Genomic DNA, 26,612 nt, shown 5'->3' with positions numbered 1-26,612 from the left:
CTTTTAGAATTTATGACTTTTCATTTACAACTGCATTTGGTGATCACCATTTGGCACAAACAAGCTGGCATGTGGGCACAGTTGCATACATGCACATGCGTGCACACACACAAATTTCTAGCTTGATATTAGTATGACTTTCTATGGCCCACGTAGAATTTACACTCGTTTTATTAAAGATCAGTGTTTATCTAACCTAAAGATTTCTTTGGATAGAACATTTAACGACTCACAAGAAAACCTATTCCAATATCTCCTAACACCAACTGAAAGGAATTTTCTCACGTACATGAACAATTGTTTTAAAATTGAAATTTCACCATATTTTAAGGTAAATAAAAACAGTGTGTTCTTCTATGATTGAGGTAGGTCATTGAATGCCAGCTTATATTTGATGAAAGCAGTCTTTGCACAGAAAAAAATTGGAAACTAAGGGATATTTAGAGGATGAAAATAAAAGCTATAAAGGTGTTATGCAAAATGGAAATAAAGACCCGTAATAAGTCTGGTAAATATCCAAAATTTTAAAACATGAAAAGTAATACAAGTATTGGGACATGCTTATCTTCACATGCAGTCGTGTGGGCCATCTGCAATGAGGCCTCTGAAGGCTCGTACGCCTTAGAAGCCTAAAGTATGCCCCCTGCATTTAGTCATGAAAAAATTTTAAAAGAGTGATATGAAGTCAATAAAAATTGGCAACAAAATTTTGTCCAAAGTGAATGCGAAGCTATAGATTCTCAGATACCAGGAGGGTAGTTTCTTGCACCGTCCAGCAAGAACGTTCTACAGGGCTCTTCTTCTGTCACCCACCTATTGAAATTTAGTGTTCCTAGGATTCCAGCCAACTCACTTTCATGGAATAATCTCCTTTACTCTTACAGGTTTAACAACAGCTTATATCTGATGAGTTCTAAATATGTATCTCCAGCTGCAACTTGTACACTTCAACGTCTACCAGTCTCTGTAACCTGTGTGTCTCACAGGAACCTCAAAGGCAACATGTTCAAATTTAACTCACTATCCTCCCCCTCAGACTAGCTCATTCTCCTCTGTTTTCTTTTTTTTAAGATTTTATTGTTAAGTAATCTCTACACCCAAAGTGTTGGTCTTGAACTCAACCCCAAGACCAACAGTCACATGCTTCACCAAAGGAACCAGCCAGGAGCCCCTTGTCCTCCTATTATCTTCCCCCCGCCCTGACAGTATGATCATTCAGCCAGGAAATCAAGCTAGAAATACAGACATTATTCCTGACTGTCTCTCACTCCCAGCCTCCAAACAGGCAGCAAGTCATGTTGATTTTTACTTTCTAATTCTTTAGGTCTAATTTATCTTGCCTCCATTCGGACTACCTTTGGACAGGTTCTTATGTCTTACCTTGGCTATTAAAATAACATTTTAGCTGATCTTCTGCCTCTTAAATTTATTCTTTGTGCAGCCAACAGAGGGATCTTTGAAAAACACAATTCCATCCATTTTTCTCCCCTGTTGAACATACTTCAGTATCTTCTGAGGCCTTTGATGTTACACACAGGATTATTCCCTTGAGAGCTGAGCCCTCTCAGCCAACCCCTCCAAGTTCATCTCTCATTACTCCATGACATATTTGTTTTGTTTTAGCAACACTAGAATACTTGGATTCCTCCATATATCTGGCCTTAGCTAATATGTCTGTGTTTTCAATATGCCTTCTTTGCCCAAAAACACCATGATGTTCTTCTTTAATCTTTCCTATATCAACCAAAATAAATCTTTCACATCTGTTAATATTCAGCTCTGCCAACCTCCTCTCAGAAGCCTTTCTTCATTCCCTTCCTCTTCAATAACCCCTCCCTTTTGTGCTTCCCAGCCCTGGCATACTAGCTCTCTCTTCCACTTAGAACACTGTATTGCTCTTATTTTCTTATTTCTGGGCTGTTCTCTCTCACTAGTGAGCTATGAGATCACTGAGGTCAGAGTATTTGACTAGCACAATATCTGGCACTCCATAAATACTGAATTAAATAACTAATATAAATATGATTCCAGATTCCTAACTTCAGTGTTTTGCTCATGTAGAGTATTTAAATGAGATCTGGATATAGGTGCTTATAACTAAAGTCATTTTTTCACTTGAAGGAAATAGATGACATATTTAGAGAAAAGTTAAGTTACATAATTCCTGTCTCTAGGTTTGGAACACAGTATTACAACTGACTGCAATCGTTTTGATATAAAATGTTTTTGTAAGTATGACTGTTCTGGACAGAAACTTAATGAGATTTTCCAAATCTGCTGTTTTATAGCTTGTTGAGTTTAGATACTTGGTTTAAAGTATAGAAAAATTACAAGAAAATATCCTAGAATTGACTCTCAGTTTAGCTAAACCCATGGAAAAGCAAGAGGCCAAAATTTGATGTTTAGAAGATGTTTGAGGGCACCTGGTTGGTGCAGTCAGTTAAGAGACTCTTGGTTTCGACTTAGGTCATGATATCAGGGTGGGGAGATGGAGCCCCACCTCAGGCTCCCCACTGAGTCCGCTTAAGCTTCTCCCTCCCTCTCCCTCTGCCCCTCCTGCTTGTGTGAGCTCTCTCTCTAAAATAAATAAACAATTTAAAAATAAAATAAGATAAAATAAAGGACACTTGAAAAAATGGTGAGATTTTAAAGGATCCTGAATATATAACGAAAGCTTTGAGCATGTTGAGTGATGGTGATTGCTCTCACTCCTGTCTCAGAATCGTTAAAACTCTACCAGAGTATGACAAAAATGAGTAGTGTAATAAACCCTGGGCACTCTTGGTTTTATTTTTATTTATTTTATTTATATTTTCTGCATTTAATCTACTGATTTTATATGGTGCTAAGAGAATACTACTCTACAAGCGGTTTCCCAAACAAAGAAAGCAAGAGTTAAATGATAAATCCCTTTAAGAATTATTTATACTTTGTAAAATATTCCTCTTTTGTTTTGGATTTTAGCACTGTTATTGTGAAAATTGTCTATCCAAATTTATAAAGATATAAAATGAAAGTAATATCCTCGGAAAATGCCATCTGTACTCTTAACTTGTCTCCTGGGGGAAGAGAAGATAAAATAAACAAGGCCTACTGAAAAGTATTTCTATAAGAAGCTCTTTTATGGAATAAAGCTAACAGGGAACTGGCAAAAGAAAGATCATAAATGTTCGAACAGCCCATAATAACATCTGCAAGGTCACTGTTAAAACACAATAAAAGAGTCTATACTGCCAACCTCTTAATCCCCTGTAACATTTTAGAGAAGAAAAGGGCAAGGTAGTATTGTCATTCATAAGATAGAAGCCAAATGATAACACCGTAATAGGAAAATCCTCCTTGTCCATTTTTATTAAGAAAAATAAATTCCAAGTCATAGTTATTTACTGTTATAGAATCCTGAATGGTTACCTTAACTCAAACCTTTATGTCAAACAAAAAATGTACACACAAACACACATATACATTTTTATTGAAAGGTGCCTCCCATACTGATACAGTGTTTCTAGACTCTTTGGGAAACTAAAAACAAAATGAAATTAGAAATTCTAATATATGTACTTGTTTTTTCAATAAGACTATACTTCCTCTTTTCTGCATGATACTGTAATGGCAGGTATATGGCATTATGCATTTGGCAAAGCCCATAAAACACTGAGAATTTTGCTAAGAATTGCCCACTTTTGTGTTGTGGGCATCTGAAAATGCTGGTACCAACTGTCTGTAATCTTTGCACTTCCTGGTTTCTTAAATTCTAGTAGCAACTCTCCTGATTCCCAAACTTTCAGCTCTTGGAACAACTGTATAATTTTATAATTACTTGTATTATATACTGTCCTGTGTGAAACTCCTAGAATACGGTCATATATATTTATTACCTCTCTCATCACAGATGCCACCACAGGGAAGAAATGTACAAATCCATAATGGTAGTAAGGTACCTGAAGAATCATCAGAAAACAATATTTAACAAACAAAGGAGCCAAAGCAGATGAAGAAGTGATACTTAATGAAAAAAGGTAAAATAAACCATGGTTTGAAGTATCTAGAAAGGATATGAATGAGGGAGAAAGAAATTGAGATTGTCTTGTCCAACCAAAAATGTTTAGATATCCAAAACATCAAGTACAGTGAAGCCAGGAAAGAGTACAGGAGTGAAAAGGGTAACTAATAATAAGAGTTATAACACTAAGTCTCTAAATATAGAGGTAGCCATTACGTCTCTCACTGCAAGAGGGAAATATTTGAAGACCCTTCACTAAAAACAAAAACTTCATTAATATAAGTAAGTAAAGGAAAATACTAATAGCTCCACACAGAAGTCCTGCACAATCTGCCATGTTCAGATCCTTCATAAAACCATCAATCCAGCCCCATCCCCCTAAAGCAAAATGCAAGTTCATTCAGCTTTTCATCCCTTGAACTTGAATAAAGATGATCATGGCTCATCAGGAATCTGAAGAAAACCTGCCTTGAAAGAACCAAACGAAGGAAGGTAAAATGACCCACATGAAAAAAATAATTTGGAGAAAATTTGTTAATATTTTCAACTACTATCTTAAGAGAAATGTAAGAAAATCTTCCTTCACTATAACAAGATCAAGATGTCACGGTAATGTAACAATCAGAGAACAAGAAAGAGCTAATAAAAATAGGCTTGCTAAAATAAAAGAGTCAATGGAAAAGTTAGAATATAAATATCAGAGAAGTTCCTAGAAAGTAGAATTTTTTTTAAAAAAAAGATTTTATTTATTTATTTGAGAGAGAGAGAGAGAAAGAGAGAGCAGGAGCACAAGTCGGGGGAGGCAGAGGGAAAAGCAGACTTCCCGCTGAGCAGGGAACCCAATGCAGGGCTCGATGCGGGGCTCGATCCCAGGATCCTGGGATCACGACCCGGGCTAAAGGCAGACACTTAACCGACTGAGCCACCCAGGCGCCCCTAGAATTTCTTTAAAAGACAAAAAATAAGATAGGAAAGATAAGAGATAGTGAAATTCATCTAAGAGATTCTACATCCAACTAATATTCCTGGAATAAGAGAATGGAGAATATTGAAGATGATAAATTATCACAGAAATACTGTTAGAGTATTTGCAGAGCTTATGGATCCAAATCTGTAGATTCAAAAGACCCACAGCAGTGGGTAGAGGTTGCACCGATAAGCTAAGGCTGCCTAGGGAATCTGCTAGAGGGCTGCAAGGGAAATCTTATCAGCCACCAGAAGAAGCCACCCAGGTACAAGGCTGAAGACTACGTCAACCACTGTTTTCATTCCACTCCTGGAATCATTTCATCTATTCTCACAAGTTTAACTGTAATCTGCATTTGATGACTCCTAAAAATTGTATCTCTAGTTAGAACTTCCATACCTCAAGACCTGCAAGTCTGCTCTACCTCATATCTTGCAAGAAAGTCAAATGTACCATGTTCAAATTTGATTTACCATCCTTCCCCACATAGTAGCTCTTCCTTCTGTTTCTTTATTCCTCCTGTTCCTGTTTTCCCTTTATGCTGTAGGGGCCAAGGGCAGGCCACCCCAACATGTGCCACTTTGGCATGCAGATTATTTTAAGCTGAAAACAAACAAGACCCAAACACTCAGAAAGAAACTTTAACCTTCCCCCTAACTGCCTAAAAAAGAATTTAGATAAGAGGACCTGACCCAGTAAGAGAGCTGTCACCATAGATAACCACATTATAATTTGAACCAGGGGTGGTAGACAGGGAGGAATTTAGCAAAGTCTGTTTGTTAAAATTCTTGGCTATGTCCCATTGTTTCTCAACAGTCGAAACATTTACTCTTCTGTATCCTTCTGTGAATTGCTTTTTTTCCCTGTGAAGTTCCAGATCCCTACCTCCTCCTTAATTCAGTATGACATATATTACTCATTTTGCCTGATGGTCTTTGGAGTCTCACATTTATGCAGATTCTCCACACATATGAAATTACACTTGATTTTTCCTGTTGATCTGTCTCATGCCAATTTAACAGAGTCCAGCTATAAGAATCTTGAAGGATGGAGAAAAATTTTTCAACCCAACAACTGGACAATCATCCATCAAATAGAAACAATTCGATATTTGGGAGTCATGCTTTATTCTGCTCTCTCACATCAGCATACAAACAGCCACAGAGTTCTGTCGATTTTGCTTGCTTTAAAAAAAACCCTCCAATCCATCTTACCTTTTCCATTCTTACTAGCTTTATGTTGAGTCATATAAATTTGCAGCAATCAAAGGTAGTATTGGCAAGGAACTAGACAAATTTATTACGGAACAGAATACAGGTCAAAACCGGACCATGTATATATAAAAATTACCACAACAACATGGAGATCATATCATGATCAAGGTGGCATTTTAAGTAGACGAGGAAAATATGGCTTTTTCAGTATATGGTGATGGGATCAGGGGTTATCCATTCAGAAAAAAAATGAAGTTATAATCCTTTATGGCATAAGCATAATCACATTTACAGACAAATTTAAAACTTAAATGTAAAAAACAGAACTACGGAAGTATTAAAAGAAAAAACAGGAGATGATATTATAAGACCTTGGATTAAAGACTTAACAGAGGAGATAAGGAAAATACAGTATGCAAATCACTGAACACAAAGCAGTAGAGGCTCCTATCTTCCCTCTGTGGTATAAACAAGAGTGATCGTGAAAACTGTAAGCCAGTTTTTCCCAATGCATTGCTTTGCTTTGCTCCATTTATCTTCCATATCTATCCTATTAAACTTTTTTAGAACCTTGTTCTTATTCTCTGAACTTCCTCGTCTGTATCATCTTGATTTTCAAGCCTAAATGCTCCAAACTGTGTCAGCCATTGCCCATGGAGGCTCCCTACCTCTCTGTCCATCAAATGCAAAACTCGCAAGTAAGTTAGAGTTACCCTATGTAGCACTCACTGTATTTCAGGCTTTGTACCAAGCACCTTACATACCTCATTTTTAATCTTCAAGACAACTTTCAAGGAAGGTTTTGTTATAACCATTTGGGTATAATTGTTTCAATCTCAGTCTCTTTTTCTTAGGAAAACCACTTATCATTTTTTTTCCTTTTTTTAAAATTTAAATTCAATTAATTAATATATATTACTACTTTCAGAGATACAGTTCCGTGATTCATCAGTCTCATATAATATCCAGTGCTCATTATATCACGTGCTCTCCTTAATGGCCATCAGCCAGAGCCAGTTACCCCATCCCCCACCGCCCTCCCCTCCAGCAACACTCAGTTTGTTTCCTATGAATAAGAGTCTTTTATGGTTTGTCTTCTTCTCTGATTTTGTCTTGGAAAACCACTTTTCTAAAAAGCTGATATACATTTACCTTAAATAATTTACATATAAAGGAAAGAACAATTGATTGAATGAAAACAAACGACTATACAATTTCCCCACCAAACAGAAAGCATTAACATTAGGTAAACATGATTCCAGACATCTTTCTAAGAATGAATTATGACAGGTGGTTTGGTGGACAGAGAGAAAAAGAAATGAGAAAAATATTTTCCTAAAACGTGAATTATATACTATTTTTTTTGAAATTATTAAATTTAATTGTAATTGATATCAACAGAATGAAAATAACTTGAAGATATAATTATTAAACTTCATATAACCACAAGATATTGTGTGAGAAAAAGCAGACAACTCACTCTCCTCCACTTCGAAGAAAAAAAAAAAGAGCATCTTAGTGTTTTCACATTCTCTCCTTCTACCCTCCTTTCCCTTCCTCCCATTCTCCTCTCTCTTCTCCTAATTGTTATTCTTACAATAACCAGATTTATAACATGTATAGTCTCTCTACAATCCTAATTCCTATCATTGTTTAGAATTCATCCTATAGATGAATTTATTATAGAGCATTTACTCTGGAATATTCCTTATAAGATTTACCACTATTTCTAAGTTGTGCGTGTGTGGGTATTTGATTAGTACATTTTTTTTTCTCCCCAAAGACTTAGCTTCCATCAAGTCAGGGACCACTGTCACACCACGCCTCCTGCAATGCTTGACACAGAAAAAGTATTCAATACATATTTGTTGGGTAAAGAAGCAAAAGTGTTAAGGGCCCCACGGAAGGAGCATATAGTACAATAATAATGGGGATTCGAAAGAGGGTGAGGTACTCAAGAAAAATTTATAGAAGATGAAATCTTTGAGGACCACTGGATTGTGCTAGATGACAGTGTCACGGGTTAATCTGTATTTTTATTTGAGGAGTGGAATGGAGTAGGAATCAGCAGGAGACTGGCCCAATGAGATATGTGCGTGACATAATTTTATACATTTATGTGTGTTTTACACACAGAAAACTATCTTGAAGGATAATACCTAAACGTTAACTGGAGTTATCTGAGGGCAAATTGATTCCAAATGACTTTTTCTCTTCTTCCTATCTAGCTCTAAAGTCTGTCTCATAAACACGTATCACTTTTATCATCAGATGAAAAATAATAAAGCAATTTTCATTTTGGGAAGATGCATATCCGTAACAATTAACATCTATGGAGGGCTTACTTTGTGCCAAAAAATGCTCTAAATACTTGAACAGTATTGATTCATTTCATAGTTGAAACAAAATGGTGGGGTAAGATTTATTATTGTGCTCATTTTATGGATGAAGACTATTAAAACTAACAGAGGTTAAATACTTTGCTCAAGGTCGTATAGCTATTAAGGAGAGGAACTAGCATTTGAAACCAAGCTGTCTAGCACCGGAGTTTATGCCATTACCCAAAAGTACCCCTCAAAGCAGAGCATCATTTTGATAATCTGAGCTCTCTTCATCTGGTTTTCAATTAGAAGAAATCCAGGCAGCGTTACTGACAGACACAGACAGCCTCCACTGTGCAATCTCATTTTCCGCTCATCTACTTTAAAATAGGAAGACCTTCAAGCTTGTTCATTTGACTCTCCCTACCAATAAGAGGCCACAAGAACACCTAGGAACATGCCATTCAAAATCCTTTAAGATGCTGTATCTTGAACAAGTTGTGTATGAAATCAAACCTCTTTATTTTTTCTCCAACCTCTTTTCTTAGATTAAATCCATGGATAATTCATCACCTTTCCTCAACGGGCCATTTCCAATACCTTCAATTATACTGGCATTTCTTATCCTAATATAAATGTCATCCCTCATCAGGGTCACATAATGAAATGCAATGTGCTCTCTTTGCCGGAGTTTTCAAGGCCGTTTGGCGACTGCTGTTCTGTATACCTAATGCATCATTCAGCACTGACTTAACTAAAAAAAGAGCAGGACCTGCAGGTAATTCTTACCCTCCAGGCAAAGTCCATGCCTTAATGTAGGATGGAAAACCAAACACACTAGTGAATCAATCCTAATAAATACACATCTTGCATTGTGACTTCTGGGCCTTTTTGGTTTCCTTTTTTTGCTTGACTCAGAAAGATTCAGAGAAGCAGGTTTTGAGTAAAAGCTTCTTTCTCCAGAGAAGTTCTTTATTCTCTATTAAGAAGCTGGATAAGTCAGATAGAATCTATGTTTCATCAGACTCCTTTATAGCTAGGCTATTTCAAATACGTGTGTGTGTAGGACCTAGTCTTTTTTCATGTATGAAATCTGTGTTTTCCATGAACTTTCTACATTATATCTTACGGTGGTTAAGTGTGTGAGTAGGTTGCATGACCCTAAAATTTTTTCGATGCTTTAAAAGATACCGTGTGTCCCTGCCCACAGCATATTCTTCCAGGGTAGTTCTACTTAGTTCGTGGAGATGTTTTTGAGCCATCTCCTGATAGCCTAGTAGAATTTTTACAACCAACTTGGTTCACTGAAACAGTTGACCTAGAAAACAGAGGTGAAATATTTAATTTGGGGTCTAGAATCATTTAATTCAGCTAACCATATAATTATCAACTCTTTGTCTCATTCTGTATTGTGTGACTCCTGCTTAATGCATAAAAGCACCTCAGGAAAAGGACCAATAAAATCTAGGTTGAAACAACACTTTTTCTCATTTATGCTTTTATTAGGTGAGTCATCTCTTTCATAAACATTATTCTGCCTTGGTTACGTTATTTAAGTTCCTTCTTTTAACTAATCTCATTTGCTTCCATCTATGCTGATCTGCATTGTTTTCTCCTGAGACACAGTGAAAAGAAAATTGTTGTGCTTTTATCTACTCATGTGTTCTTTCTCTAATCCAGCGGGGAGCTCAGTACTCAATACAGCGTTTTACTGTCACACGATTACATCGTCATCCATCACCATCTATAATTTTTCCAGAGAAACCACTCTGCTTTTCTGTAATTTCTGACGCTTCTGCAATGATCACAGACAATAAAATAACAAAATAAAAGAGGAAAAGCAATTTCAAAAATAAGAGCAATAAATGGATAGCATTCTCTGCTCTCTTTTGACACAAATAAATTCAGTCCCCTGACATATGATGTATTCACTCATACATGCCCACATTTCACTTATTCATGTTCCCCGAGTCTCTTAACTCTGGGAAAAAAAAAAAAAAACAACTGCTGAGGTGTCTTGCACGCTCGCCTGCTAAGCCCTGCTGCTTGCCTCTGCACTGAGGTATGATGAGTGTTCTTTAAAGTGAATCTGGAGCTCGCTTCGGCAGCACATATACTAAAATTGTAACGACACAGAGAAGATTAGCATGGCCCCCGCGAAAGGACAACATGCAAATTTGTGAAGCATTCCATATTAAAAAAAAAAAAAGGAAAAAAGAATAAGGTGAATCTATGTGGCAGACTAGGATAGCAGGAAAACAGATTGGATGGGCCCAGTTATAGGTCTCTTCACCTGGCTTTGCAAATATAAACTTGGAAGGAAAGCTCAGTCTATTTTCTTAAACATCTGGAAAGAAGACACACTAGAGTTCTCCTATAATTTTCTTATCAATTGTTCCACATCTCAAAAAAAATAAATGAACTGTTATTATTTCTGTAAATACAAGAACATAGCTAAAATTAAGAAAATCTAATTGAGCTTGGAAGAAAAACTATATTAGAATATCACTATGTCTTGATGGATCCCCAATTTTCAACATTTGGAGAATTTCAGCACCTCCCAGCTTATTTAATTTACCAGCATGGTTTTCCCAACCTCTTGCTTCTAAAAATGCTGTAGTTTGTTCTGTCAAATGAAAGATCATTTTGATGACTTCAGAGGACCCCTGAAGCAGATTCCTCCTTCACCTCTTTCTTCTTTGAAGCAATCATATAACAAGTCAGTAAGCCATGTTCCAGGTACAATCCTGGGTGCACACTACTTTAGTACCTTTAATTTTCAAAAGTTCTGCAAGGTTAAGTATTATGCATATTCTGCATTTGCTGAAGAATGAAACTCAGTGTTGGAGAGGGTACATAGCTCTTCAAGTCCTGGCAGGTAGTGAATAATACAGTTGATATTCAGAATCAGGTCTGACTGGCCCCAAACTTGTGGTCTTTCATTCCACAACTCCAGGGTGTATCTGTAGGCTTAACCCTAATCATAGCAGCTTCCCCAGGCAGTAGAGAGCTATAGCACAGAGCTAGTTACAGGTGGGATGTGATAAAGGACATTTTCAACATTCAGTGTTTGTGGGCCCTGCTCCTGGGCTCCCAGGGAAGCTACACTTGAACATTTACCATGGTCAGAATAACTTAAGCAAACTTTAAAGTATGGGCTCTGTGTCTGCCCTGAGCATACAGCATACATCTGCTTTGTTAGCAAAAAACCTAAAAGAAACATTTCAAACAAAAGAGTCAAAATTTCCCTAAGTTCCATTTCCATACCTCCAAAATCTGCAACCTTGCACATAATAAAAGCGTAAGATAAAGCTTGTAATTTTCTGAGATGTCCTTCATCATGATGATTTGTAATTCCTGATGTAATGAAAACCATATATAACCCTGTATTAAACATTCTTTCTCTGGAGCGCCCTCTTCTTCCTGAATTCTGTGTATCCCAGGCAGCTGTCCTAACTGGGACTCGAATAAGACTCTCTTCATTTTTTTCAAAAATTCTAAAAGGTTTGTTCACTTTGCATCAATGGGTTCCTGAGGCAGATAAGGGAATATTCCAGAATGAAGGTTAACTATCCCATGTCACAGAGAAGCTATGACTTCTGTGATACCAGTTATATACACAGTTGTCCTAAATGTGCCCAAAATGGAATTTGTGATTTGGCTATTTGCTGTGGCAGCACTATATGCCTGAGTTGATTAGCACAGACACTTTTACTTTGTAAGGTGAGCTAGGAGGGAGATTTATACCTCCATTTGCAGTTGTCGTTTGGTGAGAGGAACAAGAAACAAGAGAATAGGGGCGCCTGGGTGGCACAGCGGTTAAGCGTCTGCCTTCGGCTCAGGGCGTGATCCCGGCGTTATGGGATCGAGCCCCACATCAGGCTCCTCCGCTGGGAGCCTGCTTCTTCCTCTCCCACTCCCCCTGCTTGTGTTCCCTCTCTCGCTGGGTGTCTCTATCTCTGTCAAATAAATAAATAAAATCTTAAAAAAAAAAAAAAAAGAAACAAGAGAATAGTGGGTACTATGGACTGAATTGTGTACCCCCAAATTTATACATTGAAACCCTATTCCCTAATGGTACCATATTTTAAGATAGGGCTTTAGGAGGATATTAAGACCTTATGTGGTCATAAGGGTCTGGTGCCCTTATAGGAAGAGGAAGAGACATCAGAGCTCTCTCTCTCGGCCACGTGAGGAGGACACAGCAGCAAGGCAGCTACCAAAAAGCCAGGAAGAAATCTCACCAAAAATTCAACCATGCTGGCACCATGATCACAGACTACCAGACTCCAGAACAGTGAGAAAATAAATTTCTGTCATTTAAGCCACCCATTCTATGTGACCGTGTTATGGTAGCCTGAACCTAACACAGTGGGGGTTTGGGGAATGTCATGGTGTCCGTCACCTTTCTTCCTAAAACACATCGTACATCACTACACACAAGAGATTCACAAATGATGACTTGGTTTTTAGGCCAAATGAAGAAAGGAGTTATAGTCAAATGAGGAAGTAACTATATTCATTAAAAACAAAACAAAACTCTGAGCACAAATAGTTCTGCTTCAGGGTACAGGTGACAAAATAGAGCATGGAGGTGGGCAAAGGGTCAGCTCCGCCACAGTCTCGCATGTATTGGTATCAGAGACCACAGACACATCATCCACAGAGAGAGGGATGGGGCACCACCAAAATGAGGCCCTGCCTGGAAGGACAGCCTTCCCCGTAGGGCAGCAGGGAAAGGAACTGGGATGAGGGATGACAAGGAGCACGATTGTTTGCAGGGCGTATAAAACACTGGAGACTCTCAGAAATAAAGGGAGGAGATTGGAGCAGGAGGAGAAAGAGTGAGGACAGGAGAGACTGAGGTGCTACAGTCATGCAAAAGGGGAGCCAATGCACACTGAGGTTAGGACAGACAACACTGTTAATGGGACCTTATCTGTAGTCACCGGTTTTGAGGGATCAAGTGACATTCATATTCAAGCAGTGATATTTTATAATATACATTAATGTTTGCTCTTCATAACATGTTTATCATAACAGACTTTTAAAATTTCTGCCTGAAATACAGTAACAGTGTAGTAGCATTCTTTTTCTTTGCCTTCATTCTGTTTTTACAGAAGAAACTGTTTTATTATCCACGTCAGATACTTTCGCCTGATATTTTCAGGAAAAGCTCTGACATGCTACTAAAAAAGCACACATTCTTATTTTAACTTCCATAAATGTTTAGGTTAGTCAGACATTGCTCTGCTTCTAGAAATATCTATCTCTTAATGTAAAATGATCTTCCCAGGCATAAAAAATTGCCAGGAAAACATACTAAGTGACATGATGCTCACAAGGCTGGTACCTCTGAGAAAAGGCCTAGAAAGAATCTGACAAATTACTGTCAGGTAGCCCATTTAAGAAACACTCACTAAAAGACAGCAGAATCAAATTCCTTGACACCGCTGCAGTCCATTTTTAAAGCAAGTGATTCAAGCTTTCAGGTTATTTCATACGCATATCCATGCTTTGGCTAAAATTTATTCATCAGTACTGAACATCTCAGATAAGAGACCCAAGTAGCACAAGACAGTAGTCGCAGTGGTTTATGATAGAGCAGCACCTGGAGGGCCCAGGAGAAGAGAACTCCCATTCCCAGAGCAGATCTAGGTATGGGAGCATGGGGAAAACACTGTGCTTGGACAAACAGTGTGGCTCAAGCTACTGGAAGCTGAGAATGGTTCAGGGCCACTAGAAGGGAAATTGACTGTATAAAAAATAAAATAAAATAAAAATAAGAGTTGAGAGTGACAAGCATGCCACCAGTCTCCTTCATCTAAGTGCCCCTTTCTTTCCACACACAGGTAGCAACCTACCCGAAGGGCTTCCTTTGCCTTGCTGGGCAGCATGTACTACGGGGACACTGGGCGCTAGCCTGGGCGGGGACTCGGATTCTCATTTACTGCAGGGCTACACTGATGGGCACAGTGACGTGAGACCCCCGTCTTCCGTTAGGGCATCAGAAGCTGAAGAGCACACACTTGCTTCTCTTTGGGGGAGTGAGAAGCAAGCTCCACTCCCTGTGCAGGCTCTTTTATTCTCCCCAGACTTCCCTCCGTTAGCTTTCAGAGATAGCCAATCCGACCACAGACAAATGTGGCAACGTAAATGACATGTCTTCTGGAGATGATGCAAGGCCCGCCTTCCCAGTCCCTCCCAAGCCACCATGTCACACCATCACCTGTGTCATCTATGCAGGGATGTCCCCGCTGAATAATCTTTCCAACGCAATGTTGGAATATAATGTACTGGCTTGCTTGGGGCCAAGCTCAGCCACTCCTCTGTCTCAGCTGTTTGTATTAAGGAAACATGGTTAACCTTGTGAGGACTCCCCCATTCACTGGGGTGTAGGCTACCAGGCCTTACTAGAAGAAGAGACAGAAGGGGCCCTTTTCGGCTCACCTAGCACTAAGTCACCATTCTCTCAAATTCTGCTCCCCACCCACCTTTTTCTATCACCCTTTCACCTCCAACTGCTCATTACTTACTTTTAAAAGGTTTTTAGTTTGATTTTTTTTTACTTTCTTCAGTTCTAAATTTCTTTTCTTAATCTTTGATTTTCTTTGCATGTTTATTTTCATGACAAAGCCTACTCTTTCAATACTTTATCTGCTTTAATTTTATCTCTAACCTTTGGCCTCGTTTGTTTCTAACTTTTTATCTATTGTTTTAAATCTAATATATTTCATCCTACCATGAATTTTACCTATTTGGTTGTCTTTTTGTTAGGATTTTAGTTCTTTTTACCCCCTTCCTTTCTGTTCTTAAATTGCTTTCAACTTAAGAAGAAAAATTTCTTCCCCTTCTAACCTACTTTTCTCTATCTCTTATTTCTAAATTGGTTATGTTCTTCTCTTGTTTTCTTCTCTTTCTCCAGTAGGCTTGTTCACTCTGACCAGGAAAGTCATAAGGCCTTTCTCTCCGTTCTTTTCCAGTACGTGCCCCTCCAGACATCTCTACTTGCCTTTTCAAGGACATCCCTTCAACATTCTAATCCCAAGAAATTCAAAAGACCACAGGTTAATCATTCTCATCAGATCTATAATTCTCTAGATTATTGTTGCCTGCTAACACTTTATGCTATCTAGTTCATGGCTCCAATTTCTAAGTATTTTTAGCACACCTGACATTTGAATTTGGCTTAACTGTGACTACAATTGGCAATAGTCCCTATAAGGATATTTAGAATCGGAGGTCACATATTGCATGGTGCACTGGGTATTATATGCAAGTAATGAATCATGGAACATTGCATCAAGAACTGGGGATGTATTTTATGGTGACTAATATAACAAAATAAATATTATTAAAAAAATTTTTTGAAAAAAAAAAAAAAAAGAATCGGAGGTCAGACCTGGGAAGAAACCTTCAATGCCAGTGACTGTCAAACTTCAGTTTTATATTACCTAAAATATTTTTGATAAGCTATTTATTCCCTCATATATTTTCAAGTCCAATTTATTTTTTTTAGAAGTTTAAATATTTGCAAAATAAATAAATAAATAGTTACAAGGAATAGGTTATCCCATTGTAAAATTCAAATTTTAAAATAAAACTGTTAAATAATTTTCTGAAACTGCATCCATGAAATCAAAATGCCATGGTAATTTGGTCTCCATCATCTGTTAAAAAATTTATGAACAAAGACTTCATTAATAACCAGAAATTTAATATTGATAATATTTCCCCGTAAACTTGTATTTCCATTCTATTTACTTAGAAATTGTTATCAAACTTAGAATGTATTTTAAATTTCATTGCATTTTATTGCCCTACCAAATGTCTATGCAACAAAAAAGCATTTAATGGACATTTAATTGTTTAAAACTATACTATGATCATAATGCCTTGAGTATTAAAATTTTCCTTCTGAGTGGAGCTATAGTTATAATCACATAGTTTAGTACATAATTATTCAAAACATTTTATAAGTTTTAATAACTGCTTAATGTAACACTAAAATTTCACTGGAATTCATCTCTTAATGAAACAAATGGTCTTGAATTTCTCAATCTGCTCATTTATTTGAGGGTGAATATATTTCACTGTTAGAATAAATTATATTCTTACATTTAAATTTTATAGTAAGTGCTACAACTGAATAGGTATGTGGGAATGGAGAAAGTTGCATTATGGTAATATTATTAGATCCCTTACAACCCAGACACATGCCAAAAAAGGACCCTGAAACTAAGGATGTGATATCAAAAATCATTCTCAAATGTCTATCAGCTGTAGACTTGAAATAAGTCCTACTTCAATTTTGTTAGAAGTAACAAATTGATATGTACTTCTTTTACATAAAAAAATATTATTCAATCATTAGAGTAATTTACTTTTTTTAAAAAGATTTTATTTATTTATTTGACAGAAAGAGAGAGAGAGCACAAGCAGGGAGAGCTGCAGAAAGGGAGGGAGAAGCAGGCTCCCCCTGAGCAGAGAGCCCATGGGTCTCCATCCCAGGACACTGGGATCATGACTTGAGCCAAAGGCAGATGCTTAACTGACTGCACCACCCAGGTGCCCCAGTAATTCACTTTTGTAATACCAGTACTAGGACAGTATTTCAAATTGTCCTTTTGATTTCTATTGGAAACTTGTTCGATATTTTTCATACCAATGCACCATTGTGAAATCTGTGGTGGGAAAGAGGTGAATGTCTCTTTGTCAAGTGGGAGAGGGACAATTATGAAAAGGGAAATTGGAAAAGAGAACTTGTAACTCTATCTGGATTGGTTCTCAGAAAGATCTGTTTCAGAAAAAGGAACACATATTAACTGAGAGTTTGAAATGGTGTTCTTTAAAGTATGTGCAACGAGGTAACCCTTTGCAATACCTTCCCATATTGCAGAATTCACAGCCTGGGTTTGAAGACCGTAGCTCCATGTAATGCCGGGGTCTGACGTTAGTAGGGCACTACGAAGCGTTGAATCTTTTCAAAGACATGAACAGGAGAAGGTACAATATCGTGTTCCCCAGAAGGCCTCAGGCATAGCTCTACACCAGGTCGAGTCTAACAGCTATTGAAAGATTGGGTCACCTGCCTTCTTGACAGGATCACAGGTTCTTGAGTTCTGAGCAGGCAGGACTGATAAACAGCCTACTTCAATGGTCTTGGACCGCTCTGGAAATTTTCTTGGTGAGCAGGGAAGTGACTAATACTTTATTCTTTATTTCTTTATTCCTATGAAGCATTAGAGTCTGAGAAGGGTAACTTCACCAAGTTCACAGTTACTACTTCACATCCTTCTCTTCCTTATTCACATTAAGGGAAGGTTCTTTTCACCCACCCACCTGCCACCCCCCCACTCTACATTACATGAAATAATGTTACCTCTCAATTATGCCTCTGAAAGAGACCTTTCCCTCTTCTTCCTGACCTCTGCTTCCTTTATATAGTACGCACACTTTTCCTCTTTGTTCTGCAGATGGCTACAAAGTCCAACACCAGTGCAGAGGCAATCTGAACTATTACTAGCCTTACTTAGGAATTGATCAGAACATTATATGCATCACCTGTGCTCACAACTCACTGATTAGCTCTAGTATCACGTCCCTACCCAAACACAATGGAGTCAGTATCTTGTGTCTGGCCAGGGGCAGAATGCCACATACTTGGTGGACAGCACTAGGGTTTCCATAAAGCTCTCTCTTTCTTCATTTCATGCCATGTTCTCTCCCACTCATTTTACCCATCCTGGCCTTCCTTCAGCTCCTGAGTGGACCTTTGAACATGCTATTTTCTCTACTTAGCTCTTCCTTCTCCCACAATTCCTCACACCTTCTCATTATTCAAGTCATTGCTAACATATTTCCTTCCCAAAGAAGTTTGCTACAATATCTCCCTTCTCTCCATCAGAGGTAACCCCTTCTATGATTTTCCAAGCTCTCTGATTTCTCTCTCTCTCTCTCTTTTGAGCTCTCATGCTTGCCTGGAATTATATGAAACTATATGGTTATTTGTTTACCTGATCAGTTCACGTCACTCTCCTCCACTGAACTGTATGCCAGGTCCATTTTGCTCACTGCAATGAACAACAGCTGATGCCTGCCTTACAGATGTATAATAAATATTTGTTGAATATGTGAATTAACCCAGGGTCTGTTAGGGATTCATCTCAAGTACCTTTAAAAAGAAATTTCTCCCTTACCTCACACCAAATGAATGGCGTAATTTTGGACACCAAGTATGGGATTAGTGCTGCATTTGATAAGATATGTTAAGTAGCCAAAACGGGGGGGGGGGGGGGAGGCTAGGCTAAAGTAAAAACACGAAAAGGGAAAAGTAGAAGCTAATCCTGAGTTTAATAATGTCAAACTATGAAATTTCATATTCTTTTTAATTTAAATTCAATTAGCCAATATACAGTACTTCATTAGTTTCAGATGTAGAGTTCAGTGGTTCATCAGTCTTATGTAACACCCAGTGCTCATCACATCACATGCCTTCCTTAATGCCTATCACCCAGTTACCCCATCCCCCCCACCCGCCTCCCCTCCAGCAACCCTCAGTTTGTTTCTAGAGTTAAGAGTCCCTCATGGTTTTTCTCCCTGTCTGATGACTTCCCATTCAGTTTTCCCTCCCTTCCCCTATGATCCTCTGCACTGTTTCTTATATTCCACATACGCGTGAAACCATATGATAATTGTCTTTCTATGATTGACCCATTTCACTCAGCATAATTCCCTCCAGTTCCATCCACATCGATGTAAATGGTAAGAATTCAGCCTTTCTGATGGCTGATTAATATTCCATTGTAGATATATACCACATCTTCTATATCCATTCATATGTTGATGGACATCTTGGCTCTTTCCATAGTTTGGCTACCGTGGACATTGCCGCTATCAACATTGGACTACAGGTGCCCTTTTGGATCAACACATTTGTATATTTAGGGTAAATACCTAGTAGTACAATCACTGGGTTGTAGGGTAGCTCTACTTTTAACTTCTTGAGGAACCTCCATACTGCTTCCCAGAGTGGCTGTACCAGCTTGCGTTCCCACCAACAGTGTAAGAGAGCTCCCTTTTCTCCACACCCTCGCCAACATTTGTTGGTTCCTGACTTGTTAATTTTAGTCATATTCTTATAAAACAAACTCAGTACAATATATTTATATAGGAACACCTGAGCTTGGTCATCAGATATAATAATCAAGGAAGGATGTAAACACTATGGAAAATTGACTCCTAGATATTCATTACCAGATGTAACACCTGAGAACTTTACTTTTCTTAAATTGTCAAAATAGAATCTTTTGGCCCATTAAGTATAGCCCTTACTTACTCATTGCCCAGGGCTCAGGAATATTCTTTACTACTGTATAGCTTTGAAAAAATTGAAATAATTTCAATTCAATAAGGCATGTGTAGAACTGTTTTAAGAAGTGCCTCTAGAATTGTTTCAGTTTTGGTCGTAAGAATTGGCTTGTTCCTTGGCAATTGTTTATCCTTAATAACTCTAAGGGCATAGTCTGGTCTGGCTAGGGCCTAAGTTTAGACTTTACCATTTGTAAAAGAGACAGCTCTGACCCCACTTGGTTTTTAAGCTTCTGGCTTATTAGACATTTCCTCTAAAGTTTAGGCTAGTTTTCCTCATTATAAATTGCAAACTGAAACTTTTCTAGCTACTGTTCTATAAAAGCAGACAAGTTTTAGGCCCAATTATCTTTGATATGGAGTGCTGTTTCATACCTTATCACTCTGTGGAAAAATTCATAAGGACTAATACAAGAATACTTGTAGTTTTTACCTGTGAGTTCATGTGAACCAGAACTGGTAATAAGCTAAGCTAAATGAAAACAAAGTAAACCCTTCATTTGAAGATTAATATGACTGCAAGAGTAAAGCATAAAAATGGTGTTGTAAGCATCAGAGAGAAATCTTCAATAAGGACCCATAGGCATGTGCTATGTATGTTCCCACTCCTTTCTAAATTGTAATTTAGTTATTTTTTTAAAAGATTTTATTTGTTTGTCAGAGAGAGAGAGAGAGCACAAGCAGGGGGAGCGGCAGGAAAGGGAGAAGCAGGCTCCCAACTGAGCAGGAAGCCAGATGACCCTGGACCCAGGACCCTGGGATCATGACCTGAGCTAAAGGCAGACGCTTAACTGACTGAGCCGCCCATGCATCCCTTAATTTAGTTATTTGACACCACTCTTATATAAAGTCCTTATATAAGTTTTATTCTTCCCTACTGATGGAAATTATAAATGTAATATTTTACGACAGTGATTTTTAACACTTCATCTGTGTGTGTGTGTGTGTGTGTGTGTGTGTGTGTGTGTGTGTGTGTGTAGAATGGGCCCATTTGAAAACCTGGTAAAAGTAACTAGCCTCCCAGAAAAAAAAAATTATGCATGTATCATTTACCCACCAAAATTTGCATACAATTTTAAGAGGTTCAATGACCCATTTGAAATACATGCAGGGAAAGAAAAATAAAACAAAATCAACAAGAAAACAATCTACAGAGCAACTGTTTTAAAAGCACATCATCTTTGGTCCATGTCCCAAACAATTCTCTTAAAGTCAGTTACTCGGAGTAATTCTCTTATGTAACTGTTAATCCTACACACATACATGTAACCCAGGTTGGAAAGTCAGCAATTACATATCATAGCAAAACTATGAGGACAGTCTGTATGCTGGCTAGTAAATAGTTGCTGCTTTGACCTTCTCTGAATCCCCAACTATTAACCAGCCCCAGTCCCCAAAATACCTAGGATCCTGCCACTATCCAGCAACCAGGAAAGCAAAGCTCGAGTTAGAGCAGAGGCCTCCAGGACACAGTCCCAATATGAATATCAACACCAATTCTGACTGTTTAGTTCCATGCCTGACATAGGTTTCGTGAAATATTATTAAATAACCCCTCAGTTTATTCATTTAGCAATAATCTACCTGGAAGTACAAAAAGGACAGTATGGACTTTATTTAGCCCATTGAAATTGTAAGTATAATGAAGCTGTTACTTTTTCCTGTCTTTTAAGGGGTAGGAGTCTGAAAACATCACTTAAAGGTTAATTTTCCAGTGGAAAAGCAAGAAATGAGAAGAAAAGAGTTTGGGAAGAGCAAATTTGGGGTAGGTTGGGGCAGCAAAGAGTGAGGGCAAAGGAATATAGCTTTAGGATGTGTAGACAGGTATTTATGATCAGTTAGCCTCCTCTCCTTTGAGAAACCATCACACCCTCATTTTACATGAGTCTGGCAGGGCTTCTTTTTCTAATTCCCAGGAATAACCATTGTATTATTTCATTTTCCTATTAATAGTAATTTGTCTAGAGAGTAAACATATGATTCAACCAATGAGCTAAGCAGAGTCCTTCCCTATACTGATCTATAGATAATAGAAGAAAGAAGCTCTTATCAATGACAAGTCATGCCACCATCTTCCTTTTCAGGTGGAGAGAGCCTCTGTGTGTATGAAACCAAGAAGAGGTAGGAGACTGATGAAGAAAAAAGGCCCCACCAACGAGGTAGTGAGGTAAGTCTCTACAGTTATTTCTTTTTTTTTTTCAGGTAGGCCACATGCCCAGTGTAGCCTCGAATGTGGGGCTCAAACTCAGGACAGTGAGACCAAAACTTGAGCTGAGATCAAGAGTCACATATTCAACTCAATGAACTACCCAAGCACCCCTCTATAGTTATTTTTTTTAGTTATAAGTCTTCAAATACCACTCCATCTATGATAATTCATACACTGTCATCATTATTTGTATTATTCAAATAGCTAACCCACCTTGAGTTGTATTGCTGTCACTTGTAACCAAAAGAGTTCTGATTAATTTAGAGGGCTAGGCTAGAGGCCACATCTAGGTAAAAAGGAGATCTGAAAATAATGCAATTATTCTAACAAGATACAAAATCCTAAACAGAAGGGAGAGACTGCCAATATTAACACAAGAGACTTTACACTGTGATCATTTTTAAAAGCACATGTTCTGATAAATTTTTGATTGCTTAGCAATAAGAGGGCATGCAAGCCACCTATTATACTCACTGAAAATATTCTGCAGTTTAGAAACACCACTTTTATTCTGGTAGCAAACACACACACACACACACACACACACACACACACACTTTCATGCTGATTATCTAAATGTCAACTAGAATAAGCACGTACTTGTGACAATTTATGTTAAGAAAGCCTTAAATATTTCAGGTAAAACAATAGGGAGACTGAGGTGGAACTTTCATGTACCTTTTCTGATAACATAGCATATGTGGAAGGTTTATTTCTAAAAGAAAATGTAGGCTTTCTGGTATAAAATCAAATGATAAATCATTGCTTTGATTCTTAACGGATTTGTTGCTCCATCTCCAAAGAGCTTCAGAAACAAAAGAACTGTTCGATATTATGACTCTTCAGCCTATAAATTTTTTCACATTCAAGAATCAGTATTCCAGCCTTTTTAATAACTAAATGAGACCACGAGTACATTTTATGAACCAGCGCATAATTATTCCTATTCAGTAGATAGAGAGAGTTATTAAGCTTCATAGCACTTACTGAAAGCTTTAACCATGAGAGGAATTTTCCATAAGAGTAGAAAACTTGTCACAATGATCTGAAAAAGTAGATCATAAGGTAGGATAAGGATACCTGAGTATAAAGTGAATGAGCTGCAGTGATTCCATCTGCTGCCTAAGGCAGACATATGACTAAGGAGCTCACGGAAGGCACTAGGAACAGAGTCAGGACCTTTACACTCCAAAACAACCTTAAACAACCTCAGCAGAAACACCCCAGAAATCTCACTCATTCTGCAGTGAAGTTCCTTTAGCTCTATACCAGCGAGTGCTAAAAGTCAATCACCAATCACCTATCGTCACCAGCTGGAACTAAGGCCATATTTATCATGTGAATAGGCGGTAGGTCCATTAGAAGCCCTGGAGCAAGATCCACAGATCTGGGCCACAAGTGGCTGGGACTACTATAAACAACCAAGTCTACAAGGGGAGAATTATAACCAGCATTGCACTGTACCTGGCGCAAGCCAGACCACCTTCCCCATGAAAGACAACCTGCCGGGTTCAAGCATTTCAGCAGGACTGATTCCACGCCAAAACTTTGAAAGTCAAACCTCAAACCAACAGATTACAAGTGTTTAAATATCAGATAGATCTAATCGGTTCAGGAGAAGACAATGTTGAGCTAAGCGTATAAGTCACATAATATAAAAAAGCACAATGGCGAGGAGTGTGTAAGATATCCCTGAAGAAAACTTGGAGTGACACTGTGATCAAACAAAAGGATGTACTCATCACAGATCCTGCCCCCAGATCCTGACATGATTTAGGTTCTCTTGGTCATCCTCTGAAAAGAATCAATGGGTTCTCTCAATTCTGTAATACCTAGATATGATTGCTACAGACACCATGCTCTTTTTAGGGTCTTCTCCTTATATTTAGGAGAGCAGCCAAAGAGTTTCCCCTTATTTTTTGCCTCAGACTCTGTGGTGGAGAGGGGGCTCTTTCCTGAGAAATATCCCAGTTTTTATATCAGTGGGAGGNAAAGAGAGGGCTTATTCAAGTACCTTCATGCCTAGGTAGAAGTCTTGGTTTCAGACATGAAACAGAGAGTGAAGAAAAGACAAAGTGCTGGCTGTTACCCCTGCCTTCACTCTGTCTTGGACCACTCATCCCTCGGGACTCTACAGCAGGAAGTAAGAACAGAAAGTTAAATTCCAGGTTCAACTCTATCCGCTTGTGCCATATCCTCTCCAAAATAATCCAACAATATTCTTATTACAAATAACTAAAAAACAATTCTTCAGTAAGATTAGGGTGATCTCTACTTGAGCAAATTATTTGAGATTTGAAAACTTTTTACAAGGAGCTTTTAGTGATACAAAAAATTACATATGTAGTTCTATAGATATATAAATGGAATGATAAAAATGTTTTTACGTGTATTCTGAAAGCTAACATACAATAGCTGTCTCTGGATGGTAAAATTATGGGTAGTTTTAATATTCATTTCTATAATTCTGGGAGATTTTTTCTCCTAAATTTTCCTCACTGAGTCCCTGCTACATTTACAATCAGGAAAAAGAGTATTTTTTAATTAAAAAGACAAACAATAAATTAACATTTTAAAATATGATATTGTTGACCATACAAATAGCATTAACTTTACAGTCAATGAGATAAAGATTTGAATCCCAGCTCTGTCACATACTAACTGTATGACTTTAACGAGGCTGAGTTTCCATATATCATGAGTCTCAAAGTGCACATTACTGCACCTCAGGGAATGATCTGTCGTGATGAAGAGTGAATAATTAAAAGGATTGATGCATCATTTTATGAAACCTCAAAAACAAAGTTGCAGATTAATTTGGATGTTAACAAAAATGGAGAAATCCTTTTTATAGTTTCTAAATAGTACAGAGCAAGAACACATTGTTTAGCATTATAGAGGGACTCCCAAGTTAAAAGACAAAGAATGTTTATATTTAAATAGTTACAGTTATGAGTTGAATTGTTGTCTCCCCAAAATGCATATGTTGACGTCCTCATCTCCAGTACCATAGAATGTGACCTTATTTGGAGACGGGGTCTTTACAGAGGCAATTAAGTTCAAATGAGGTCATTAGGGTGAGCCCTAGTCAAACATAACTGACATCCTTAAAATAAAAGGGGAAATTTGAACAGAGATATGCATAAAGGGAAGACAGTGTAAAGAGATATAGAAGATAGCTTTCTATAAGCTAAGGAGAAAGGTCTGGAACAAATCCCTCTCTCATAGCCCTTAGAAGGAATCCACCTAACAAATACCCTGATTTCAAATTTCTAGCCTACAGAACTGGGAGACAACAAATTTCCATTGTTTAAGCTACTCAGTTTGTGGTGCTTTGTTACAGAAGCCCTAGGAAACTAATACAGTTACTTTATTTTGCTAAATACTTGTATTTTTGTATGAGCACTACTCATTTGTCTTCACCCTCACAGAAAGCAAAATTCACAAAGGGAAATCTGACATTTATGAAAACAATTGGCATGAAGCAAGAAAAGCAAAACCTACATAACAGAATTTTTTTAAATTATTATTTAATCCAATTATTCCAGAGACAATCTGAATAAGCTACTCATTTTCTTTCAAAAGGAGAAAACAAAACTTAAAATTTTGTAATGTCAAATTGTTTGCTCCAGAACTCAACCTTGCCGTGCTTAAGAATAAAACTATAGGGGCACCTGGGTGGCATGTCCAACTCTTGATTTCGGTTCAGGTCATGATCTCAGGGTCATGAGATCGAGCCCTGTATGGGGCTCTGCTCTGAGTGTGGAGCCTGCTTGACATGCTCTCTCTCCCTCTACCTCTGTCCCTCCCCTCCCCTCACTCTCTCTCTCAAAAAAAAAAAAAAAAAAAAAAAAAGTAAATACAAAAAATTTTTTAAAAACCACTATAAAGAATGAAAAAAAGCAACTTTAAATTATGGTCCTTTTCATGCCACACATTCATTTGGATGTTACAGTAGAGGCACCCAAAGCTATCTAGAAGGAAGTTTACTTTTATAAGTGACTGAACACTAACACATAGTTTTAATGAGACCAGAAATATGCTGGTCAAGGCTGACATCCTGAAAGCTAATGACTGAGGCGACCATGATGGTCCATGAGGAAATAACAGAATTGAGAGCCTTTACGGGATTTAATTACATGGCTTCCGGGTCATTAGTTTATAAGAAAAAAATTGAGTTCTTTAATCTCATTCCCAAGTCTTTTTACCAAGTCTCTTCTTTCTTTTCTTTCTCAATTAATGCCTGAGAAAACACCATTAAAATGGGTGTTTCTTCATTTAGTGAGGCTCTTACTGTGCCTGTCAACCAGGTCTTGGACAAACAGGGTATTTTCAGGGCTTCAGAATTGTGAACTCTTATTGATATTCCTTTCAACCAAATAGGAAGTGATGCGTTTAGGTTAAAAATTATTATGAACCAGTAATGCTCTTATTCTGAAAACCAAAGCCAGAGAATGGAGTTCTGAAGAGGGCAGAGAGTTTAAAATGAGAATGGAACAGAACTAGTGCTTCCTAATGGCCATGTATT

General features: G+C 37.8%; 1 protein-coding gene and 1 non-coding gene across 3 annotated transcripts in view; one reads left to right on the top strand and one right to left on the bottom strand.

The window, feature by feature from the left end:
- Positions 1 to 26,612, bottom strand: part of PDE4D (phosphodiesterase 4D) — a 1,076,631-nt gene that overhangs the window by 968,731 nt on the left and 81,288 nt on the right. The gene's annotated exons all lie outside the window — the stretch shown is intronic.
- LOC121100887 lies at positions 10,598 to 10,704 on the top strand. The gene has a single exon (XR_005832669.1). It is a non-coding gene; the product is annotated as a U6 spliceosomal RNA (small nuclear RNA).

The sequence above is a fragment of the Ursus maritimus genome, unplaced genomic scaffold (assembly GCF_017311325.1).
Source record: "Ursus maritimus isolate PB19 unplaced genomic scaffold, ASM1731132v1 scaffold_5, whole genome shotgun sequence".
In the NCBI taxonomy this organism is placed as follows: Eukaryota; Metazoa; Chordata; class Mammalia; order Carnivora; family Ursidae; genus Ursus; species Ursus maritimus.
The sequence above is the reverse complement of the archived record's forward strand: the minus strand, read 5'-3'. Positions and strand labels throughout refer to the sequence as shown.